The sequence below is a fragment of the Cupressus sempervirens genome, chromosome 10 (assembly GCF_028749045.1).
Source record: "Cupressus sempervirens isolate cs-2001-9-10 chromosome 10, ASM2874904v1, whole genome shotgun sequence".
Lineage (NCBI taxonomy): Eukaryota > Viridiplantae > Streptophyta > Pinopsida > Cupressales > Cupressaceae > Cupressus > Cupressus sempervirens.
The window spans coordinates 751373436-751399119 of record NC_143127.1 but is presented as its reverse complement, the minus strand read 5'-3'; the positions used below and the strand labels follow the sequence as shown (position 1 = coordinate 751399119).

General features: G+C 33.9%; 1 protein-coding gene across 6 annotated transcripts in view; it reads left to right on the top strand.

The window, feature by feature from the left end:
- Positions 1–25684, top strand: part of LOC149536063 (protein IWS1 homolog 1-like) — a 193872-nt gene that overhangs the window by 58115 nt on the left and 110073 nt on the right. The window contains exon 5 of one of the 6 annotated variants that reach the window (XM_089806696.1): positions 7919–7993. The exons of the other annotated variants lie outside the window; for them this stretch is intronic. The gene's annotated coding sequence lies outside the window, so the exon portion shown is untranslated. The remainder of the gene's footprint in view (positions 1–7918; positions 7994–25684) is intronic. 6 annotated transcript variants of the gene reach the window in all.

Here is a 25684-nt window from a genome sequence, read left to right as displayed (position 1 = left end):
AATATAATTGTTATGTTTTGAAGACATTTCTTTTGTATTTACTTATGTTTTGTATGACATCATTTTGGGACGTAGCCAATTTTTCCCAAATGTTGCCATCAATGCTAAAGGGGGAGATTTTTGGCAATATGATCAATTAGATGTCTAAAGTGTTGTCATTTCTAGCAACATGTATTTAGTATTTCATTTATGTATTTAGAGTTAAAAAATTGTCTAAGTGTTAGACAATTTGCAACAATATAGAGACAAATGTGATGTGTACGGACGACACACTTCGAGTTAGCTCATGTGCAATTGAGGATAGCTATATGACAATGTCGTGATGACGTAGTTCGGTGCGCAGATGTGCACGGACAATATGACGCAAGTTACAGTTGATTTACTAGTTCAAGTATTTAACAGAACAAAATAGAGCATATCAAAAATATGAGTTGTACGACTTAAGGAATTATTTTGGTGACAAAATAATTGCTAAGTCATGATGGGTTGACATTATAGATATTAATCCCTAAGTGATTTTATAATAAGTCAAGCATGTGAAGATACGAAGGCCGACTGAGTAGAGATTTATTAATTTGTGAGATATAAGTAAAGATCTTATTTTGCGCAAATAAGAAGTAAGATGTGTGACATGCGAACTATTGTGAAGATAGCTTGAAAGATGTGTGAACCTTATGTGATACAAAATTTGATGTATGATTAGATCAAGTGCGAGTTTCAATAGTGAGAAAAGATTGTATGTATACCTATGCGAGTTTCAGTAGTGAGAAAGGATTGTATGTATACCTATACTTGTGAAGAACTTTATTGCTTATTGCATGTTAGGGCAGGGGGCTCTTCTTGCATACGTTGTATTTGATCTACCAACTCCTAATAGGGTTGAGGCTTTTAACATGGCCTAGTCCTCTAACAAGGACTCGAGACACTATATGTGCTTCATAGACTCCTAACAGGGTCAATATCCTTAACAAGATTCTTTTGTTTAGTGAATTATCTAGTGGGCATCATCCCCACCGGGGTTTCCCTAGTTAACAAATAATGGTGTTATGAGTTCTCTTTGTGTATGGTTATATTTACTATTTAACATTGTTGGTTTACTTTCATATGCAAGTTATAAAGTAATTAACAATATTCAGTTATGGGCAAAAGTTCGTAAAATACTAATTCACCCCCCCTCTCAGTATTATCTATTTCTAACAGATCGAGCACATAGTGTCCATTGAAAATCCCCTGCAAAGGTAGGTTTAGTGGTATTGCTTGCTACTGTGATCACTAGAGGTCAGGGTGCTAACAATTGGCATATAGATTGATGGAAGGTGGCTGTCTAGCTGACACTCTAACACTAGGATGCTCAGGTGTGTTGTCCTGCATTTTGTCACTACAAAATGTAGGTAACAATACGAAACTTTTTCAAATTAGTTTCGCATTTCTCTGAGTTTATTTCATTATTTAATTGGTTAGTATTGATTAACCAATCGATACCAATTGATACAATGAATCTTTTTATTGAAGGTCTTCATCAAGTTGTTTTCGTTTTGCTTTCTGTCGAGCCTTTGCTTGATTTTTGAAGCCTTCACAGTCCATTCTTTGTTTTCGAGTTTGCGTTTGTTTGTTTTTAGTCCTCTGAATTCGCTCATGTTATGCCTTTCGTTTTCCCCTTTGATTCGGTCTAACTCAGAGGTCAATTGGAGTTGTCAATCAAGAGATATGGTCATTTTAGTGCCTCAAAAGTGGACATTTTAGGTGCAACAGCACAAATTAAAAAAATGATGTTATATTTTCATTTTGACATTCATTTTTTGAAAATATAACATTTTACTCAGTTTTTGTTATGTTTTAAAGTTACTTTTCATTTAAATTTATAACTTAAAGTGACTATAGTGCACTTTATGTTATAATTTTAAGTTGAGTTACTTTTTAATTTTTCACTTAAAGTGACTATAGAACTATATAGTTACTTTTTAAATTTTTGATTTTTAAATCAAATACTTATATAAATGTCACTTTAACTTAATGTTTATGACTTATATTGATTAATATAATGTATAAATATTATTTTTGACCCATATTGTTGACATTTTTATAAAAATAAGTGAAATGAATAACTTAAAAGCCTAAAAGTGGACATTTTATGTGCATATGCATGTAAAAAATCATGAAAAGTGGAAACTTTTCATGCTAATGCATATGAAAACTCATTTTGAGGACCTTTTTCAAGTCATTACATAAAAATCTTGTAAAAGTGGACCTTTTTTATGCAATGACATGAAAAGTTGAGTTTTCATGCTTGTGCACGAAAAAGGTGAGATATGTTTATAAAATATGTAAGTGACTCCAAAAAGTGAGATTTTGGAGACTTGCACATTTTTAAATATGTGATGGGCTTCAAAAAGTGAGATTATATCTCAAGACATATTTTAAAACATGCATTGGACTTAAAAAGGTCCTCTTTTGCCTTCCAACATGTTTTAAAATATGTAATGAACATAAAAATGTCCTATTATGTGAAGAAAACATGTTCTTGCTCCAAAAACCTCCTATTTTGATCATAACTTTTGATTTTCTCCATGGATTTGAATGAAATTAGTTGCATTCATCATGTTTTGGAGAGGTGATCATTTTGCCCTCATCAAAAATCAGTATATTGCACCCAAAAATGTGTTTGAAACTCTTAATCTAGGGCACGTTTTTTGCATAAAACTCCATAAATCTTCAAATTTGGAACATGTTTTTGTTTGGAATCAAATCGTTTTGACCCTATTTGCTTATTACATCACATAGTGATCACCATTTTTGTGTTTAAACATCAAATCGTTTTGTTTGGAAGATCACATTTTTTTGCTTGGAGAAACACGTTTTTGCTTAAAATGCCCAGAAAATTGGGGTTTTAATCCACTTTTATGTGTTTTGAAGCCACTTTTTTGCATTTTGATCCATGTATATGCATTTGGGGAAGTCGTTTTTGCATTCACAAGTCAAAAATGACTTTAAAACATGCATTTTTTAGTCACGTTTTTGCAAAAACGGCCCAGATTTTTGAATAAAAAAGTCATATATTTGTTCAAAAAACTCAAAAAATGCATTTCCAGCCCATACCTTTGATCAAGAGGGATTGTTTTTGAGTTTTAAATGCATGATATTGTTTTTGGAGACCATTTATTTGGCACTTTCATGTCAAATCCGACCATTGAATGTCCATTATATGCAAGTGCGGAAAAAGTCAAAAGATTGTTTGAAAATCTGGATTTAAGGGGAATTTGTCATAAGTCTACAAAACTTGCTATTTTGGCTCCTTCTCCTTCATTTTTGGCATTTAATCTTCATACAAGTGGACTCTTTCTTTCTTGCTATTTAATTTGTGCTAATCTTGCTATTTCCATGCATATTTTAGCTTGAAATTGCCCATTTGTCCATATATATGCCATGAAAAGTGCATTTTGCCTTTAAAAAGGATGAAAACTCTCATTTTCACACTTTTGAAATTTCCCCAAACTCCAAATTCGAATTTGCATATTGAAGTGGTTTCCTTGTTGACATGTTTGAGTATTTTGCCAAAAGCATGTGTTTATTTTGTGTTTGTTTTTATGTTTGCTTGTTTGCATTTCGGTTTTTTCCTCCATTTGGAAGAAATTGCAAGTTCTTTCCCAAGAACTTGAGCACGTTTCACTTCACTCCACTTTCCATTTCCATGTCACAACACTTCATCTCTCACTCAATGAAATGTGATTACATGTTTTTCATCCCATTCGCCATCCACACATGCATGTAATCTCATTTTTCGTTTCCATTTTCATCCATCTCATTTTTCGCTTCCATTTGCACGACACGATTACACGAAATGTCTTACGTGTAATTGCATCTAAAATGTCCAATTTTGACTAAAAGTCACTTTTTGTAAAGTTAAAAAGATGTCATTTTCTCCTCTCCATATGCATTCACACCTCCATGAGCAAATACATGTTTTCGTATCTTTCCATGCTTTCCATCTTAGCCTTCATTTGCATATGCATGTAAAACATATCTTTCATTCACACTTGCATCTCATTTCACCCTCCACCTTCCGTTACATGTTGCATTTACATGTAATCCATTTTCCGTGCAGTGACATCTTGAAAGCCCAAATTACTTTTTGAAAATCAGCAATTTCCATTTACACGCATTCCCATCCACCAAGCACTTTACTTCAAAAAAAAAAAAAAAAAAAAGAGAGTTAAAGGTGTTGATGGAAAGTTGTTCTGAGTGTACATCCAAACATCGTCAAGAAGGTTTTCAAAGTGTCAAAGACTCCAGTTTGTGCTGATCTACAAAGGAGAATTCACGACAACTTGAGCGAGAAAAGATGGATCACATCAACTTTTCACATGATAATGGACAATTCATCAAAGAGCGCTAGAGGTTGTCAAAAGACACACCACTATGGTTATCAACGTGAAAGCAGCAGTAAAAGATACAAGAACTCCCAATCTTGTTATCATCTAGGATTGCATCGTCAAGTACAAGGCCTTTCAGAATTGTTCTTTTCTCTTCCGTCTTCTTTCTTCTTCTTTCATGTTTGTAGTTGGAGAAGATGCATTATATGAAAAAGTGTAATTACATGTAATGCGAGTTACATGTGTATGTAACATATGTAATGCGAGTTGCATGTGCAGTTGCATGTAACCCTTTAGTTTCTGTAATTAGACTTGGTCAAAGTTGGTTGAGTTGCTCCCACTTTTTCCTCCCCCTTTTTCTCAACTCCTGTGCCTATATAAAGGAGTGCCCCCTCATTGTAAAAATTATCTTTTGTTGTATGCAAGAAAGCTCTGCCACATTTGTGCAAGCATAACTTTAATTGTGTAATACAAATTTGGGAGAAAAGTAAATAAAAGAAGCAATTGGATTCGAAGCTTTGACTGGAAGCAATTGTGATAGAACAAATTAGAAGCTTTGACTATAATTTGTGCCTATTGTCTTGATTCATGTTATTATTGTGTGTTCAATAAAAGAGCATAGAGAGTTAAGAAACAATTGAATCCCGAGCTTTGACCAGGAACAATTGTGAAAATCCATAGCTAGAAGCTTTGTCTGTAGTTTGTATTTTCATCTTAATTCGCAAAATAGTTAGATTGTTCTTACTTTTAGGAGTCTTTGTGCCCTAATTGTAAAACTTTTACCATATAGAAGTACAACAGGACTTAGAGCCAAACTGGTACGTTTTGGCTAACCTTTGAGTTAGTTAAAATTTATCGGTATCACTGTTTCCAGCTCGTAATAGAAGTGTAATTAGAGATTCACCTTGCCCATTATTCACCTTACGAATAAGTGGATCCTTTCTTGAAAGTTAAGAAGAAAGGATAATAGTAACACCCCCATTGTAAATCTCCCAATTTTTTGCTTACCTTGAGTTGATCTAAGGAACAGTGAGAAGGGGGAGCCTTCCCTTTAAGGTAGGAGAGACTCTGTCTCACATGCTGTGGCTGGTCATCCTATTTTGCAACTGAATTTTTACCCAAAACTGTCGGTTGCAAAATATCCACCCAACAAGGTGGCAAGAACGGATGGTGTACACGTGCCTTATCCCAGATAGGGAGGGCCATTCTCAATAGAGAATGAGTGAGGATTACACTAGGTCCAGGTGCCTAGACTTGCACAGTACAAACCAATTTTTATTTCCCTTGATGCGGTGTGATCTAAACCTTGTTATTAAGTAGTTTTTGTTTTAGTTGCATGTTTATCTCAGTTTCACCATTATACTTTATGCAATTACATTCCCGTCCTTATGAAATAGTAGATTAAGATTTTTTTACCCATTTTTGGACTGAATTGAAAATTTTGAACCATGATTTTGAGATTTCTTTTGATCTTAGAAGTGATGATCTCTTCTAATGGTGATTAAGTGGTAAGAAGGCCATATATAACATTTTGTGCTCCTGCATGGAGTAAGCACACTTGCATAAATGAAACTATCAATACTTATAAACTTAATTTTTTTTTCTTGAAACATTGCGGTGATGAGATTGGCATGAGAGCCTAGGTTACATGAATGGATCAAGTAGATTCCCTAATCCTTATTGGTGATTGGTGAGAATGCTTAGATGATCTACCTACCGGACAAAACCCCATGTTAGATGCAGCATATGACTAACCTGTTTCAGATACTTGTGATTTTTTCAGCTTTAAAGGTGATGATTTTCAATATGGAACTTGATTGAATGTTAAGGGAATAGATTACGAGGAACTTAAAAACATTTTTTACTTACATATAGACCTTTGAATTATGTTTCAATTGCTATTAAATGATCAAACGAAATTGGTATGCACATAGGTGCATAGATTAGAAATGCAATATATGAAATAAATAAGTTATATGATATAATTTGATGCTATGAAGCATTTCATGGATCTTCATGGAAAGATGAAATTGTGGAAAATACATCTCTATGAACCTTTTTATGATATGGGTGATTATATATGAGATACTACATGAAACTTGTTCTTAGTAAAACACATTAATGAACTTGATTGTGGATAAGTGAGGGAAGCTAACCACCCCATGGTTGGGATTTCTATAGGTAGAATCCCAAGGAAATGTAAGTTTTTTAGAGAGATCAGACCCAGGGTCTGAGCTATAGTTGGAACATTTTTTGGTTAGATCATACAAGTGTCTGGGCCACATTCCCATCTCAAGATTTGCATGTCATCTCAAGATTTGCATGTGGACATGTAGTCCAATGGCTTAGGAGACTAGGATACAGATAGTGTGGTACCATGTTTATTACGAGCTTGATGGTCTGAATTGGGTATGTTATGATCTTTCATAGCATATTATGGTTATATTTTTGGATGCATTGTTATAGATTGCATAATACACAGGCTGTATTGATTCCCTTTGAATTACCATGATGTATTGGGATGCTTATGTTTACATTGAACACACTTGTATTATGTTGATGAAGTGTGAATGCTTAATCATATCAAGTTGAATAACTTGTAGAACTTATATTGTTTCGGAGATGAAATACATTCTATTATGAAATGATGTAAAATTTTCTTTTGAAAAATTATTGTGATAAGATGGGCATGAAGGCCTAGGTCACATAAATGGAGACATGGATCCACTAACCCTTTTAGGTGAATTGTGAGCCTACAAGGATAGTTTTACTCATTTGATGAGTACCATATATTAGATGGTATGTATGAGAGATTTAATTACTTGTGATCAAGTTATGATCTAGAGCCATGCTAGTTAAGGAATTGCGAGTTTTAAATGATTATCTTTTCTCTTGAATATTGAACATTTTTTTTTTCTCACACAAACTACTGGTAGGAGAATTGAACTAAAAATATTGTGTGTGTCTACATGAGTGTGATAGGAATATGAATATCCTAAAACATAATCAATTAAAAGTGATCCTGAAGTAAGCACATGTATGGTAAAGGAAACACAGGTATGTGTGTATTTTGCTTTTGATTTTATGGTATCATGTAAGCATTATTCTAAAAGCATTGAATGACAGACCTTGATTTTGATTCAAATTGGAATGAGATGAATTCATGATGCTTCATATATATATATATATATATATATATATCTTGGATTTGGAATATTGTTTTAGTATTTAAAATGACAAAGTTCATCGAGGACAATAAAACACAAGGGGGAGGGTATGTTAAAGCTCAATTTTAAAATGTTCCTTTATAGCCGTTGAGGCTTCATGCAAAGTTGAATTATTGGTTAAGTTAGTTATCCGTTATGGTTTCATGTGAAAATGAAGTGTTGGTTATTCGTTATGATTTCATGCGAAAATGAAATATTAGTCAATCATTATGATGATATATGAATTGGAAATGGATGGCTAATATGATCATATGCTATGATTATTTGGACTTCTTAAAATGATGAGTAATATGTTGTTGCCATGATAAATTTCACTTGCAGAAACACGACGAAGGGGGGAAGCGTCGCTAGAGAGGGAATTGGGCACGAGGGCACTACCTATCGTTGGGGAAAAAGGTACGAGTCGTAAACCACCATGGCTAAGGGTAAACGGCTAAGAAAGCAAGAGTATACTTGGAAGACAATGAGCTAACCAGTTAACATATATCATTAGATATAGCAAGACCATGTTTCCTATATATACTGATACATGTACACACACACATATATACTGATACATGTATATGTGCATAGATCAATTAAGATGTATACACCTATTTGAATGTATACATAAAATACATATGTTTAGATTTACGCATGTATGCATGTATGTGTACATACACATGAGTATAGGTAAGTACGATGATGTCCTTGTATTAAAACACTAAGAGGGTGAAGCTATTATTATTTTCCACCTTGGCTACGGATTAATATTATTTCATGACCGGTCATATTTCCTTAATTCTTTATCGGGCCTTATGTCTTTTCGGTAGCCATTTTAATTTATGATATTGCCACATATATTTCCGATGGCTCTTGGTTTTATAACTCATTTTTCCACCTTTTACTTTCTTGCTCCTAATCAAGCATGCAACCGAGAAGGGCGAGTTTTATATATGCGATGGCTCTTATAGAATCCATATGCACTCCATATTAGAGAGGCACTGCAATCACCATTGTGCTCTTTTTTCACATTATTGCTCTAGTTTTCCATATGATTGAAGCCACACAGTGCTCTGATTTTCATATTGTCGTAGCCACCTATTGCTTTGAATGTCATATTGTTGCAGCTCCATATTGTTGTGGCTTTCATACCATCGCAATTCCATACTATTCTGATTTGCATTCCATCGAAACTGCATATTATTCTGCAATTTATTCCATACCTTACCGCTCTGCTATTTCATTTCGGGGTTTCTTTTGAATATTGCTTTTGGAACAAATTGTTCCAGGCATATAATGTTGTGACTTATTGACAAAGGTTGCACATTGTTGGGGTTTTACTCTATGATTCAATTATTAGTTGCATTTAATTTCCAGAAAGTACCAAGAAGTCATGCTGAGCTTAACCATTTCCTTTAGCACAAGGAATTTCATTTCCAGGTCGTGCACTCTCCTTGTGTCTCTGTTCTTTTTAATTTATTATATAAGGCTGGAAGCTTTAGCTTGTAAGTTAAAAGAAAGCAATGGTAGCATAGCTAGAGCCTAGCTCTAAATGAATTGTTATTTACTTATGTCTGATCTTGAAATATGTACAAGAGTTGAATAATCTGTTGCAACCAATAATAATTTTCCTTTTAGAATCATAGATAACTGAAGTGCGAACTTATACAGGGATATTTGAAATATTTCGCTTGAGATAAGAGACTGCACCATTGTGAATCGTGAATAGATTTCTCAAAATTAAATTATCTTTCATAAAGCCATGGCCCAGGTCGGGCATATGCGTTGGCTGTGATTACAAATGCTTATACATCCACTCAGTGATTTATCTAGGAAGACCAGCATGGGCGAGATGAAGATCGCAGTAGATGATATGTCTTTGAGGTTATATCCGATGATTGTAGTATGAATTCAATATCACCTTCCTAAAACCAATCAATATATGAAGTCTATAACTGTTCACAAGGGTGGATGAGCATTAACGACATATGTGTGAATTTGCTGTTTTTTCCTAGAAGGATCCACTAAATCAAAAAAGTAGGCTCAAAGTGATGTTGTCTTTGAACAATAAGATGCCTTTGTGAATGCTCTGCTGCAAATATGGTAGGATATTGCTGATTTCCCTTCTTAAATATAGCTTGGTTGATGTATCACTGTACAAGAATGTAGTTCCAATAGTTAATGGTATAGGGTGTTTGATGTGTTTTTTCTGCTATGGAGTCACCGTGCCTGATATGAATGTTGCCGCATGAATAGGTTTGAGCTCACGTGCTCTAGGATGTAATTTCAATGATTGGATGCCAATGATATTGATCTCCAATATTGTTTTGCAAAAGATGATGAATTTTGATTAGTCCAATATGCTTATGAGGCAACTTCACCTTATTGGAAAAACAAGCAAATTAGGGTCTCTCGCCTTTGAAATTGGTCTCTAAATCTTAATTCTTCAATCGGAATCTTAGACACAGGAAATGATATGTTGTGAATGACAATAATGAACAACCAAATGATTCACTTAAATATGCAATGCTACGAGTCATATCTCAAAGGTGGGAGTCCCAATAGTTTGAGCCCAAATTCAAATTATAAAGATAGGTTGTAACTAACACAAGGTGCCACACTAGTGCACTCCCCAGTGGTGTGTAACTAGCTCTTGGGAGAAAATAAGAGCTAATCAAATATATGGAAGGTCTGGCCTAAAGAGGGGACATGACAATATGAGTACACTTGCTCACTTCTACTAGCTATAGTTGTTCAAGGATTGCCATTCCTTGATCTCAAAAGTACCTAATTGTTTGAAAATTATTGATTTAAGGATGATGATATAGTCCCCCATCTTGAAAATGCTTGCCAACAAGAATTCTCAATTCGCTCCCTCCTTGATTAGTTTGGTAGTTGAAGCATTATTGAATAATTCCATCATTTTTCCTTATGGTATCAATAGACATAGAAGTGGATGTAGCACTTTGACAAAGTTTGTTATGTATGCTATTGGGCATGCTAAGTATGCTACAGTAACAAGTCTGAATCAGATTAGTGAGACTTTGCTCCTAATGCGTATCTGCTCTTTACACATTTCTTATTTTGAAAGGACATCATTCTTCATTTTTCAAGGGAGACGTATTGTAATAAATCATACCTGCAGCAAAATGAAAGCTATTGGCTTGTTTAGCTTAATCACATAGCTGTGCTATCAACCTCTCAAGAAATTAAGGCTGTTTATTAATTACTATTCCTTATTCATGGATTGCACAACTATATTGTATTAAGTCGGTGCTATTTCCTAGTATATTCTATGGGCTATATTTTTTGAAGGACTGCCCGTCCTTGATCTTAGAAGAACTTAATTGTTTGAAAATTATCGGTTAAGGATGAGGATATTATCAATTCACTACCTTCTTGATCACTTTGATAATTGAAGAACTAATAGGTAATTACATCGTATTTCCTTTTGACCTTAGCATTCAAATAAGTGTATGTGGAGCTTCTAGCGAATTTGCCAAGTATGCCATTGAATATTCCTTTTATGCTTTTGATCCTCTTGAGATGTTTGATTGGGTTAGATACGGTGGAAGTTTCTTGTTTTGAGAGGGCTTTGGTACTGCATACAATGGAATGTTTAATTCTTGTTTGTGTGATTCTTCTTTAAGACGTCTAAGGCATGTTGAGTTTTCCATAGGAGATATGACTTGTTAAATTTATTTTGTAAACCCATGTAGGGTGTACTTCTGACTGTTCAAATACCTTTAGTTTAAAGTTTAGGGTTTTAAAGTTATCCTAGAAGCTAGGATGTCGAAGGGAGCTTGAGTTTTTTAAAGAAGATATCACTTGTGAAATTTCTTTTGTAAACCCATGTAGGATATACTTCTGAGTGTTCACCTTGAGTTTTCCATTGGAGATGCCACTTGTGAAATTTCTTTTGGAAACTGATGTAGTATGTACTTTTGCCGTTCACCTTGAGTTTAAAGTTTAGGGTTTTAATGTTCTCCTATAAGTTACCAATTGCTTTCATCCATTGATTATTAAGGATCATATCAATCTTCCCTATTTCCATGAGGTGGAAATTTTTTAGGAAGCAGATAGTCATCCATGACAATTTATAGCATTGGAGTTATGGTTTTACATTGTAAAGCTCCATTAACCAACTTGACATCAAAAGCTTTTTGCTCTTAAATAGGGATTCTTTATGAAGTGATGAGTTTAGTGTTTATGAAATTGTGGGTAGACTCACTATCAAAGAGAATGATTGTGTCTTGTCCTTACATGATTACTTTCACTTGGATGTTGCCTTTTTTGGATCCATCCAAAGTTGCTAAGGTACGACTTTTCGTTGTACAAGGTGGCTTAACTTCACTTTTTGAATAATTATCTCCTTGGGGTCTTTTAGAGTGGGCTTATGCAGGTTCCTTATTTAGATGGACCATTAGGTTGATAGAGAGGATGGGACCTACTGCTGCCTTTGTCCCTTGGGGGAGGAAAAAATTGAGACACTTTATTTTGCGTTGCCCCATCTACTATGAGATTAGGGGGACATTTTACTGCCTAATTAGATATTGTAGGTCCCTTACTTCATTTTTTAGATACACTGATTAGTGGTGCCTTGCACTGTACCTCCAAGGCCATGCAACTTTGGGATCACACCTTGCAACTATAATTCTCATTGAAACAAGCTTCAAATCAGCTTAACTCCTCCTTAACCTCATTGTCTTCGACTTGAGGTATGAAGTAGTTGCTCGACCCTCCTATTTATGGATACACCAAGTGTGTGAGGCCTCGCAGAGGTTACACTCGACAAAAAGACCCCACCTCCAATGTTTCCTTGAGATAGCCTAGGGCACACTCACTTTGAACCATATCCTTCGACTCTAGACTACTTGTCCTCGACAAGGAGGGTTTAGTTGTATTTTGTTCAACTCTTTTGGGTTCTTGGTTGGTTCATTCTTGCTTGCTTTTTTCTTGGGCACTGCTTGGTGTTCCTACCGTTGGCTATTGCCTTGTTGTATGTTTTCGAGTCCCATAGACTCACTTTGTGGTCGCTTGTTGGACATTAATAAACTTATCTTATTTCCACTATTGATGTCGTCATCATAATCATCCTCGCTGTTTAGCCTTATCTTGGTGTAGTCAATTTGTTCAAGTAAGATTATGAGTATCGTTTTATATTAAGAGGGAGTCTGACACTTCCGTGATGAGTCAATATCTGTGATGACTCAGATTATGAGTATCCTTCCATATTAAGAGGGAGTTTGATACTTCTTCAAAGGTAACGTAGGAGCTCAGAAAATTGATACTCAGAGGGAGTCTAAAAATACGTGTATGATTGCATGATTTTGATGGGCATACCCCTATGTACATCATGAGGAGAAAATGACTTATTACCAGAAAGAATTAAGATTGATATCAGATTCAGAGGGAGTTCAACAAGCATCCTTAGGCAAAGAGAGCTCTAAGGAGTAACTAGAGGACTTGACTTCCCAGGATCGTTGTTTAGATGCAGAATTTTGAACTGTGATCTCTTCTCTATAAGGGAAAGATCGAAGTCAAATTCCTTGTAATACATTCTTCTCTATGAGAGAGAATTTGAGGTGTAATGCATTCTTCTCTGTGAGAGAATTTGAGGTGAAAGCCCTTGTTCCACCCTCTAACTTAGTTCATGGTGGTTACTATTTTGCATATGTGGATTATGTCATGAAAGGTGACGATCTTTCATTGATATATATATCTGGAAGGTAGCTATTGTAAGGTGACGATCTTATCAATAGTTTAACTTTTTGTCATGACAAACTTAATTAATTTGTTGTCTCGGAATGCTGGAAGTCATGATAATTGAACGTATCATGATCAAACTAAATCAAGTTGTTGTCTCGGAGTGCCGAACATCATGATACTTGTCATGATATAGACCATGACATTGTGATTTCTTGTTATTTGATAGACTACATTAAGTTGTTGTCCCGGAGTGCCAGGAATCAAATAACTCATATCCTACTATGATATAAAATATTCTTTTGGTAGGCATCAAGGATTTGATGCTAGTGCACATAGCAAAAGAATATAAGTAAGATGCATATCATATGGTTAATATTTCTTGTTGAATCATACTTCGGATTATATTGAAAGATAGCATCGAAGTTGATAGATACATGTTGATATCGTTAAATATGTCATTTCAGGAATATCACATTAAGATGATATCTCTATATATGCTTGAGAGCATAATGTGTTCTATAACAATCTTCCCTAGCTAAGAGGGAGTGTTAATGTTATAGCTATAGTTCGATTGTATTGACCTAGAGATAATTCTTCTATGGTTATTTGGTTAATCATCAATTAAACAAACCTTCATATATCTACTTATATATTTAGTATATATATTATATATCTAATATATATTGTAACATCCTGATTTCCCGGGTCTAAATTAAACATCTAACATACTCAAAGAATACAATTTTCTACTTTGTTTCATAGGAAGACAGTTATATCATTCATATTCATGTGAATAAGATTTATCGTTAAAATCAGTTAGACAAAATTTCTTAACTAAAGACTTGAAATACCATCAAATGAAATTACTACAGAAATTGATAACCTCATGCTGAGATTGAAATCAAACCAGGAATACTTCTGCAACCACCCGGGTTAGTCCTCAAATACACTATAACAATTTCATATGATGACTATCATCTTACAAACTGCTATCTTAAATCAAATGATAATTACAATTAAATACCACTATTTTAAATTAGGGCATCACATACAATTGTATCAATTAGGGCATCATTTACCTTCGGTTCATTTAGGGCTTTTGATACCGCTATCTCACTTAGGGCTTCCGCTACCATGGATTCAACTAGGGCTTTCGTTACCACAGATTCAATTAGGGCTTCCGATACCACTGATTCAAATAAGGCTTCCAATACCACGAATTCAATTAGGGTTCCCGATACCATTGTATCATTTAGGGTTCTAGTCATCTCTCAATCAATTAGGGCTTCATATTCCTTTTCCTCTGATTACTTAACTGTGACAGTATCTCAAGATTAGAAATATGCTTATATTCGATATTCATATAAATGAAAGCAATCCATGATTCTATCTCTTATATCTAGGTGTAAAATAACAGTAACAATGAAATAACTCAATTTAATCTTACCTCCTCATAAATAAAAGTAATATTACCTGTCTTCAATAAACAATTGAATGCATAGCTTATCTTTGTCTAACACACGTATGACATTCCTGGGATGAGGTGAAACATTGTCAGGGGCTTAACCACCCAACCTCGGACCACAACTTGTCCCCACACGATCTCTAACGAGAAAGGCCCTCCCTACCCAAAATTGGCAGGGGTCATCTTGCCATCTACTAGGCTTCCTGGTAATTAACTCACCATACAACTTGGCAGTAGGAGATCGCATTAATAGGAATATGCATGAGCTTTTAATTAATTCATATTAAATGATAAATATTGAACTGTTATAATTGATACTGATTCATATTATTGGTGATTCCTTTCTCCCACCTCATCACCCATCTTCTTGGCTAACACTACCGGGTGAGTCCCAGGTATTCGGAATTATCAGAGCAAATGGCTCTACCAATTATCCAAGAAGATTACAGACAACCACCATCTTACATTCTATGTTTATATAAATTATGTTCTTTAAAGATTTCAAAAATTGACCACATTCTTGACAACATTCTTTATGAGTGGAACATGCATGAGCTAATGTATTAATTTATTATATATTGTTTTCTGATATCATTCTTTTATTTTTATAGGTTCATCTACACGTCCTCACCATAATCAGGCCATCGAGCTGGTGATTCCTTGGTGTCTTCAATAAACTTTACTTATATGCTTTGCACCTTCTTCACCATATTTTGGCATTTAGACTGATGAATTCCTTGGTGCTTTGGTTTAATAGCTCATCTTTAGTTATTAAATCATTGTCTTACATTGCTATTAAAAAGAAAACAGACTGTAAATGGGAATATGTTTGGCTTCAAACATGAATTGTAGCCTCAAATATAAAAGAAAAACGATATTCTTGAACATATAACAGTTCGATTTTATGATTGACTTAGCTTTTGTATCAACATTGGGAAAATAATACAGCTTTTAAATAAAACCTTATGTGACTCTTTGTCACCGTAGTTTGAGAAGGCCCTTTGCTTGGCTAGTCTCGCCTTCAATGCTCGAAGTCCCATGGTGGATGGTTTTTTGGTTTGAGTCGATGCAAATAATTAAGATCAGTATAGGGTTCAGACGGCTCAAAAATACTGATTAAGGAATTCGAAAATCCAATCAAGAGTGCTTGAAAGATTGTCGAAGAGCAAGGATGGATGTTGATACGGTAATGGTTCATAATATAAGCTAGAGCTCGACCTTACGGCTACCATCAGTTACAAGATCATATTCGAAAACTTATCAAATCGGCTAGAAAGAAATAAAAGAGAAAGGAGGGAAAGAGAGAAAGAAAGAAAGAATATGAAAGGTTTTAAAAGTTATTCTAATTATTAAAATCTAATATGAACAAGCAACATCACTTAATCAATTATTAAATTATAATGGTGCTAAATCATTTTATATTTAAATGTACGCTTATAAATAATTATTAAAAACAATATAACGAAAGATAAATTAAAATCTTTTAAGATACGTTTTATATTTTAACTCAATTATTTTATTTAAATTATTTATTTAAATAACTCATGCAGTTCCACATATGTATCATGTTTCAAATCGCTAGGTCCTTTACCCGTTTGCCCAGTGATGGTAATGCCCTGCCTATTTCATATTAAATGATAAAATAACTCATGCAGTTCCACAGATGTATCCTATTTCAAATCGCTAGGTCCTTTACCCGTCTGCCCAGTGATGGTGATGCCCTGCCTATTTCATTTTATATGCCTTGCACCTTCTTCACCATATTCTGGCATTTAGCATGATGAATTCCTTGGTGCTCTGGTTTAATATCTCATCTTCAGTTATTAAATCAGAATGCAAAATATTTCTTTATCAGACATGATAGCTTTTCAAGATGAATTCAGAAGGTTACATTAAGAACCTTGAATAAGATCCATTGTTATGTTATTGCATATGGCAGTCAACTGAACTTTAGTAAATTACATTGAACTTCAAAAGGTTTCTAGCCGGCTATTATCATTGTCTTACATTGCTATTAAAAAGAAAACAGACTGTAAATGGGAATACGTTTGGCTTCAAACATGAATCGTAGCATCAAGTATAAAAGAAAAACAATATTCTTGAACATATAACAGTTCGATTTTATGACTGACTTAGCTTTTGTATCAACATTGGGAAAATAATACAGCTTTTAAATAAAACCTTACGTGACTCTCTGTCACCATAGTCTGAGAAGGCCCTTTGCTTGGCTAATCCTGTTTTCAATGCTCGAAGTCCCAGGGTGGATGGTTTTTTGGTTTGAGTCGATGCAAATAATTAAGATCAGTACAGGGTTCAGACGGCTCAAAACACTGATTAAGAAATTTGAAAATCCAGTCAAGAGTGCTTGAAAGGTTGTCGAAAAGCAAGGATAGATGTTGATACGTTAATGGTTCATAATATAAGCTAGAGCCCGACCTTACGGCTAACATCAGTTACAAGATCATATTCGACAACTTATCAAATCGGCTAGAAAGAAATAAAAGAGAAAGGAGGGAAAGAGAGAAAGAAAGAATATGAAAGGTTTTAAAAGTTATTATAATTATTAAAATCTAAAATATACAAGCAACATCACTTAATTAATTATTAAATTATAATGGTGCTAAATCATTTTATATTTAAATGTACGTTTATAAATAATTATTAAAAACAATATAACGAAAGATAAATTAAAATCCTTTAAGATAAATTAAAATCCTTTGAGATACGTTTTATATTTTAACTCAATTATTTTATTTAAATTATTTATTTAAATAACTCATGCAATTCCACAGATATATCCTGTTTCAAATCGCTAGGTCCTTTACCCGTCTGCCCAGTGATGGCGATGCCTTGCCTAATTCTTTTCTGGCAATGCTTCCACCTCTTCGACATGCTCGCTGCAAGGAATTTCTTCATAATTAAATTATAAATTATTTAAGCATAAATAATCATAACAGTTAACCTTTCATCTTAATTCCATGAATTCGCGATTAACGATCAACTAACATGTCATCTTCACTTGAAATCATAACGACCAAGTATCTTACCATTTCGCCAGATTTTATGAAATTAAATTGCCAAATGACTTCATGCGAACCTCAATGGCTATATTTCAAACTAGGTCAAAAATTGGGATGTAACATATATATTATATAGATATAGATATGTTATATATTAATTTTAATATTATCTAATTGAAGATTAATTTATAAATTACCATAGAGATGTCTCTTCAAGAGACATGTCTCTTCTATGTATATTTATAAGACATTCAATTTGCATTTGGAACACACAGAAATAACGTAGTGTTATTACATTTGCAGAGATCCTTTTCTCTCAATAGTATGTAAACAGAAGATGCAACATTTAGGAGCAAACTCTCACTAGTCTGATTATGACTTGTTATAGCGGCATACTTAGCACGTCCAATAATATACAAAGTTTAGTTCAAGGCACTAAACCCAAGTACCCTTCAAGAGGTTGTCAAAAAGTCAAGGGATATGGATCCCGTGACTATAGCAAGAAAGTTCCACTAAGGGAAATAACAAAATAAGATAAAAGGAACAAAGAAGAGTCCAGCTTTATGAATAAACTAGACCATGGAAAAAGTTGTGTTTTACATGGAAGGAACCTTGAGCACTTGGACATTGTTGAGCACTTGAACTTTGTGTTTAGATATGGTGTGCCCATCAAAATCATGCATTCATACACATGTATTTCTAGACTCCCTCTGAGTATCAATCTTTTGAGCTCCTACGTTGCCTTTGAAGAAGTGTCAGACTCCCTCTTAATATAGATGGATACTCATAATTTGAGTCATCACGGATATTTTCTTCAAGAGGCTCACTTTTTCTAGTTTGATCATCAGATGAGTAATGAATTCTAGATTAAAAAACTTCTTCGGATCTATTGTCATACAATTGAGTTTGCACAATATTTGGTAGCATGTGTAAAGAATCAACCTTCTTTTCTTGCAATAACATCCTCAGACATTAAGGAAAAGATCAAGGCAAATAACTCTTATAGTATGCATACAATTACAATTAAGAGAGAGACTACAATGAGTGCACAAATGTAATACTTGAGAGTAATAAATACTTATTTGTATGTGAACATCCTTAGTACAAGTTGTTCCAAATAAAAGTTAGAAGGAAAATGTCTTTTAGGATTGTTTGAGAGACATCCCCTACTAAGGATGGTTCAAACTGGAACTCTGATAGTGTCTCTTCTCTGACAACTCCCTTCTAAGAATGGTTCAAATGGGATTGAAATATTGGTTATTATTCTCCCCCCCAATTTAAAATTCCCACTTACTCTATTAATCAGAGTTATTTCCAATTGTTGCATCATCTATATCCAGTATATTATTGTATTTGACATATACATTTCTTATAATGTCTTATTTTAATCCATTTCCAATGATCTTTGCATCAAATTCACTGAGATGGCCATAAAGTTGTTGCTGCACTTGGTGTGGAGAACATATATATATATATATATATATATATATATATATATATATATATATATATATATATATATATATATATATATAAACTGAATATATATTTTTATTATCTGGATTTTTCTATATTTCTTCATCCTTTAGATCATTACATCTGCTTCTTTGATCTTCTCTACATGCTCTCTCGTTTCCTCTTATTATTCTCAAATATATCTTCCTTCCCATATCCTTTTTTTCTCCCTAATATCTGTTCATATATATTTCACACACACTTCAATTTTGTACATATACTCTTTTTATATCTTTAGATATAAGTGACATGACTTATCAATAAATGTGACTCGCCATTTATATATTTGTTTATTTAATTTATCACACCTTTTAGATTTTCTTTTATTATTGACTTTATTATTTGTCACTAATGCAGTCTGATTAATCATTTTCACCGTTTGGATATTCTTATCACTTTAAATATTTCTAGGCATAATATTTATGAAGCCTACTTCATATGTTGGTGGGGACTCTTAATAATACATCGTTGTATATTGTGGGACCCAAATTCCTCTAATCAGACTTTGGTTCAAAATTATATTTAATGCCACTATTTTGGAAAACACGGGTGATATATTAAATGTAAATGTTTAAGATTGGCACATGATATAATATCTTATTTGCAATATTATATCAAAACCAGGGTTTGAAATTATTTGGCTTTGCTGTGACTATACTTAAGCAATTATTATTACAAGGAAGCGGAAATCATTTGGAACAAATTATGGGATAAAGTGGGGACTTTAGAATATATTAATCGCTGCCGTAAATTTCCATGCAAGTCATGGTGTTTGCTCCTTGCACATCTGGAGATATAACAACATGGATAACGTTCGGGCCTTCTATCATATTGCAGTTTAATCTCTCTCATAGCATAGAAATTGAGCCCCTTCTCAAAATTTTGTCACATTTTCATATCTTGCTATAAGACCTTTCATATCTTGCTATAAGACCTAGCTGTTCGGGTTTGAACCATAACACTCCAGAAAGATGAGTCAATCTATCGGTTGAAGACACACGGTCATATATTGATGATGATCCCAATACACCCACACAACATTAAAGAGACATACAGTATCAATGAACTGTCAAGTCTAGTACATCAGACTAAGTAAAGATCAACCACTTTGCAAAATTTGAGGCAATTCCTAGTAAACGTATGGGTTAAGCTCAATGATAGAGGGATAGTGCATTTTAAACCACCAAACATTAATAAAGACTGACATTGATGGCAGTGAAGATTCATAGCTGATAAGCATTCTCATATCCAATAGGTTGAATCTCAATCCAATATGAAAATTCACAATTGACATATAGATTCACATTTAAGATTCAGACTCATACCAAAATGCACTTTCATACAGTTATACGATATTCAGATTATAACTGATATGCAAGTGCACATATAGTATGCACTTGCAGACTATGTTTTAACTGAGAGTTCATCCACATATTGTGAAATCTTTGAATAGGTTTGGGGTCAATTAGACAAAGACAGGTCAAGGTGCTATGCCCTATAATTTTAATTTAAGAATAGATTGACTAGAGTCTGATGCTACCATGCTGTTTAGTTTTATCTTCCCTTCATTTTCTCCTTGTCGTCCAGTGACCATTCAGTAAATGGTAGAATGTAATCTAATGTAGGTATGTAATTTATCAATAATAATAACCGTCCAAATTTAGCATCTCGTGCAAACCTTACATGCCCATATATAGTTCCACAAATCCCTCCTTCCGGTCTGATGTTTTTTTCTAATAGGTGATCATTATGGGTTTCCTAGAGCCAACTGGTTCATGATCATAACCTCATGTCTTCTTTAGTGAAGATTTATAAGAATAGATTTCTAGCATTAAAAAGTCATCAAGACTACATGCGAACAAATGAAGAGTAATAGTTATATGAATACAATGAATGATGTTATATTTCTCATATTCATTATGCGGGTCCGCATCTGTCAGTTTTCTTTTCCATTAATCTTCTTCTTGCCGCTGTTGACTTACCTGTTACAGTTTTCCCTAATCCCATGGCTCTTCTTTAGGCTAATCTTATTAATGTTCGAGTCTATGCTTGACATCCTTGATCCTATCGTGTCTTATTCATCTTTTCCTAAATTTTTCATACCGCTGACTGCAATATTTAAGATATCATTTTTTGGTTTGAATGATTCCCTGTTGTCTTTTCTCTTGCACGGTAACCTTAATCAATAGTTGCCAATGATTTATACTGTCTTTTTTTATTCTCTCTTTCTATTTGAAATTGCTTTTCCAGTGGTCGTTTCTATTCTTTATTACATTTACAATCTGGCTCTGATACCAGATTGTAAATGTAATAACACTACCTTATTTCTGTGTGTTCTAAATGCAGATTGAATGTCTTATAAATATGCATAGAAGAGACATGTCTCCTGAGGAGACATGTCTCTATGGTAATTTTAAAATTAATCTTCAATTAGATAATATTAACATTAATATATAACATATCTATGTCTATATAATATATATATATATTACATATATAATATATATAATAAATATATAAGTAGATATATGAAGGTTTGTCTAATTGATGATTAACCAAATAACCATAGAAGGATTATGTCTAGGTCAATACAATCCCACTGTAGCTATAACATTAACACATACTTCCAATTTCGATTATTTTTTCTTGTTTGCTGATTTCTGTTATATTTGATGCTGCTGGTTACCCTCCAATCTATATTCCACTCCCTTCACATATCTCCATTTATACCCTTACCACAGGAGCCTATTTTTAAAGGATATCACTCTTCATTCTTCAAGGGAGGTGTATAGTAATAAATCATGCTTCAGGAAACAAGGTGCTCTTGGTTTGTAAATAATTATTCATTTATTTGTAGTTTGTTTAGCCTAATCGAACAACTGCGTTACCAATCTCTAAGGAATCCAGTTTTATTATTAATTACTATTCCTTATTTATTGGTTGCTGAACCATATTGTATTAAGTTGCTGGTATTTCCTAGACTATTCTATTGGCTATACTTGTTGAAGGACTGCCCCTCCTTGATAAGATTAGTACTTAATTGTTTGAAAATGACTGGTTTAAGGATGAGGATATATTTCAATTCACTCACTCCATTATCAGTTTGGTAGTTGAAGCACTACTTTGTAGTTCCATCGTTTTTCCTTTTGACTTCAATATTCAAAAAAGTGGATACAATAGAAGCTTCCTTGTTTTGAGATGGCTTTGCTACTAGATGCAATGGAATGTTTGATTCTTGTTTGTGGGACCCTTCTCTAAGATGCCTAAGGGAACTTGACTTTGCCTTTAGAGATACTACTGAAATTTCATTTGGAAACTCATGTAGGATATACTTCTGCTCATTCACCTAGAATTTAATGTTTATGTTGATGTTGTAGCTTCAGTTGGATTGAATTGATTTAGAGAGGATCCTTCTATGGTTATTCATTTAAACATTAGTGCATTTGATTAATTGTCATTAGACATATCTACTTATATCTATATATATATTGTCTAATGACAATTAACTTACAATAACCAACATTGATTAACATAGAGACATGTCTCTTCTACTCCTATATATATACATTCGAATCCGCACTTGGAAAAAAATACAACACAAATAGTCCTATTACATTTGGAGGGATCCTCCTTAACTTTTACATGGTCTCAAAGCCAAGTTGCAAATGTTAGAAGGAAGAGGAAGCATCGAAAATGATGATATAGGAAGTTGTGACCGAAAGGGTTAAATAATAGAATGATAGAGGAGAAGACTATCATGCACGATAAACATATCGCTAATGAACAGATACTAAGCAAACATACGAATGGCAATATATTCAATTTTTATAATATTGGTCAAGTAAACGATCTCAATATATATGAGACATATTCTCATTAATTATAGACATCATGGTGTATTATCTGATATTTGTGAAGGTATAGTCAGCATTGTCATTATATGCTATTGGTTGAGTTTTTTTTTGCAAGTGACGTCTCAAAAGTTTGCGGTTTCCAACAATGTATGATCTCTCTAATTATTTAGGATTATACTGTCAATGTTTTGAATGCTATATGACAATTCATTGAGAACACCCATGGTGAAGGAGTGCCAGGCCTATTCGGATGTGATCAAAGACTGGTTGCAACTCGTCAAATAAAAACAAATGCCAAAGATTTATGCTAGAGGGAATGCCGGATTTGGCCTAAGGTCGATCAAATGTGCCCGCAGTCAATATGGCAGATGGTGCACGACTTGGGGTCTGCATGAGCTCTTTCTAATAGTGGATATTTGCGTGGATAACAGGCAGAGTTGTGCTGCAAATGAACACAACCCCGCTATGCCATAGGCAATATGAAGAAGATTGTAAGGTTAATTTTGGGTCCTGATTGAGAATAAGGGATGAGCTTGCTGTTGTTGCGTTGACCAAGTCGAATTATGTGCGTGTTGTTGAAGCCTCGCAATGATGACTCGCCTACAAGTTGGATCACGTGGATGCAATGTGGGCACTTGATCGGTTGTGAAGTCATTGAAGGGAGCTCGATGTCTGAATTGAGTTTGAGTAATAAGAAAACATGAATCCTTTGAATGATCATGAGTGACATATATATCAACAAAAGATAGATGGGGATTAAGAAATTAAAATAAGGAATAGTTCAATGTCTTAATTAAATTTCTAAAGTTTTGAATATACTTTGATAATTGTTAGGGTAGCTTAAGCAATTATGGTACTTATTAAAGACTAGTTATTAATTAGTAAATATAAACAAAGTAAGAGTTCATATAGAACATACCAGTAGAGGAAACTTGGGCTAATTGCTCGCACAAGATGTCACTAATGTTCTCTCCCCAAAATATCTTCTTTTGTTTGGATTTGATAATCAAAGAGATGCACTTGCACATCCAAGGCTTCAAGGTGTTTGACTCCTTGAGTCTTACAATCCTCTTGAGCAATGTAATGAGATCTTTGATCCCCTCTTTAAACTTTGAGTATGGCACCCCTCCCTTAGGACATCAGGATAAGTTAGGTCGATTTTTGTTAAGCCAATGATTATTAACATAGTTGATGTAGTATTGTTTATCTTCCTATCTTTCCAAGGCTTTTTCCTCTAAGAAATCCATTATGAGAGTGATAGATGGAACTCTGAAAATCCTGTCTGTTGGGTGGATATTTTGCAACTGACAGTTTGTTATAATTCAATCATAAAATAGGTAGACCAATCACACCATATGAGACAGAGTCTCTCCTATGTTTAAGGGAAGGCTCCCGCTTCTCACTGTTCGTTGGATCAACTCAAGGTAAGCAAGAAGTTGAGAGATTTTGAAAGGGTATTACCAATATTCTTTCCTCTTAAGTCTTGAGAAAGAATCCACTTACCCGCGAAGTGAGTAATGGGCAAGATGAAATCTCTAACTACACTTCTATCTAATAGTTGGAAACGGTGATACCGATAAACTCACACCAATGCAAAAGCTTTTTGAAAGTGTTCCAGTTTGGCTTTTAGTCCTTTTTAATCCTATTTTATAAGAAAAACCTCTAGTATTGGGGTGCAAAGACTTCCAAAAGTAGAGAATTCTAACTATTTTTGTGAACTGAGAAACCAATACAAGCTATGATCAAAGCTCCTAGTCTATATATTACCACAATCGCCCCTAGTCAAAGCTTCAGCTCCGATTGATTTTTAATTCTTTATGCTAACACGAATCAAAGAAGACAAATGCAAATTATAGTCAAAGCTTCCAATTTGCACTTATCACAGTTGCACTCAATCAAAGTTCAGCTCCAATTCTTCTTTGAATTCACTTTTCATCAAAATAGTACTACAAAATCAAAGTTATGCTTGCACAATTCTTTAGAGCTTTCTTGCATAAAAGCAAAGCTGATTTTTACAATGAGAGGGGCACTCCTTATATAGAAAAAAGAATTGAGAAAAATGAGGAAAAAGCGGGAGCAACGCAACCACTTTGACCCGGTCTAACTAGGTAAGAAGAGTCGTCGAATTACATGTAATTGTATCTCATGCAATTCATCCTCTTCCATTGGGGCATAAAGACTTCCAAAAGTAGGGAATTCTAACTATTTTTGTGAATTGAGAAAGCAATACAAGCTATGGTTAAAGCTCCTAGTCTATTTACCTCAATCGCTCCTAGTCAAGGCTTCGGCTTTGATTATTTCTTAATCCTTTATGCTCAATTATTTAAACCATACAACAATAACATGAATCAAAGAAGACAGATGCAAATTAAAGTCACAGCTTCCAATTTGCACTTATCACAATTGCACTCGATCAATGTTCAACTCCAGTTGCTTCTTTGTATTCGCTTTTCATCAAAATAGTACTACACAATCAAAGTTATGCTTGCACAATTCTTCAGAGCTTTCTTGCATATAATCAAAAATGATTTTTACAATCAGG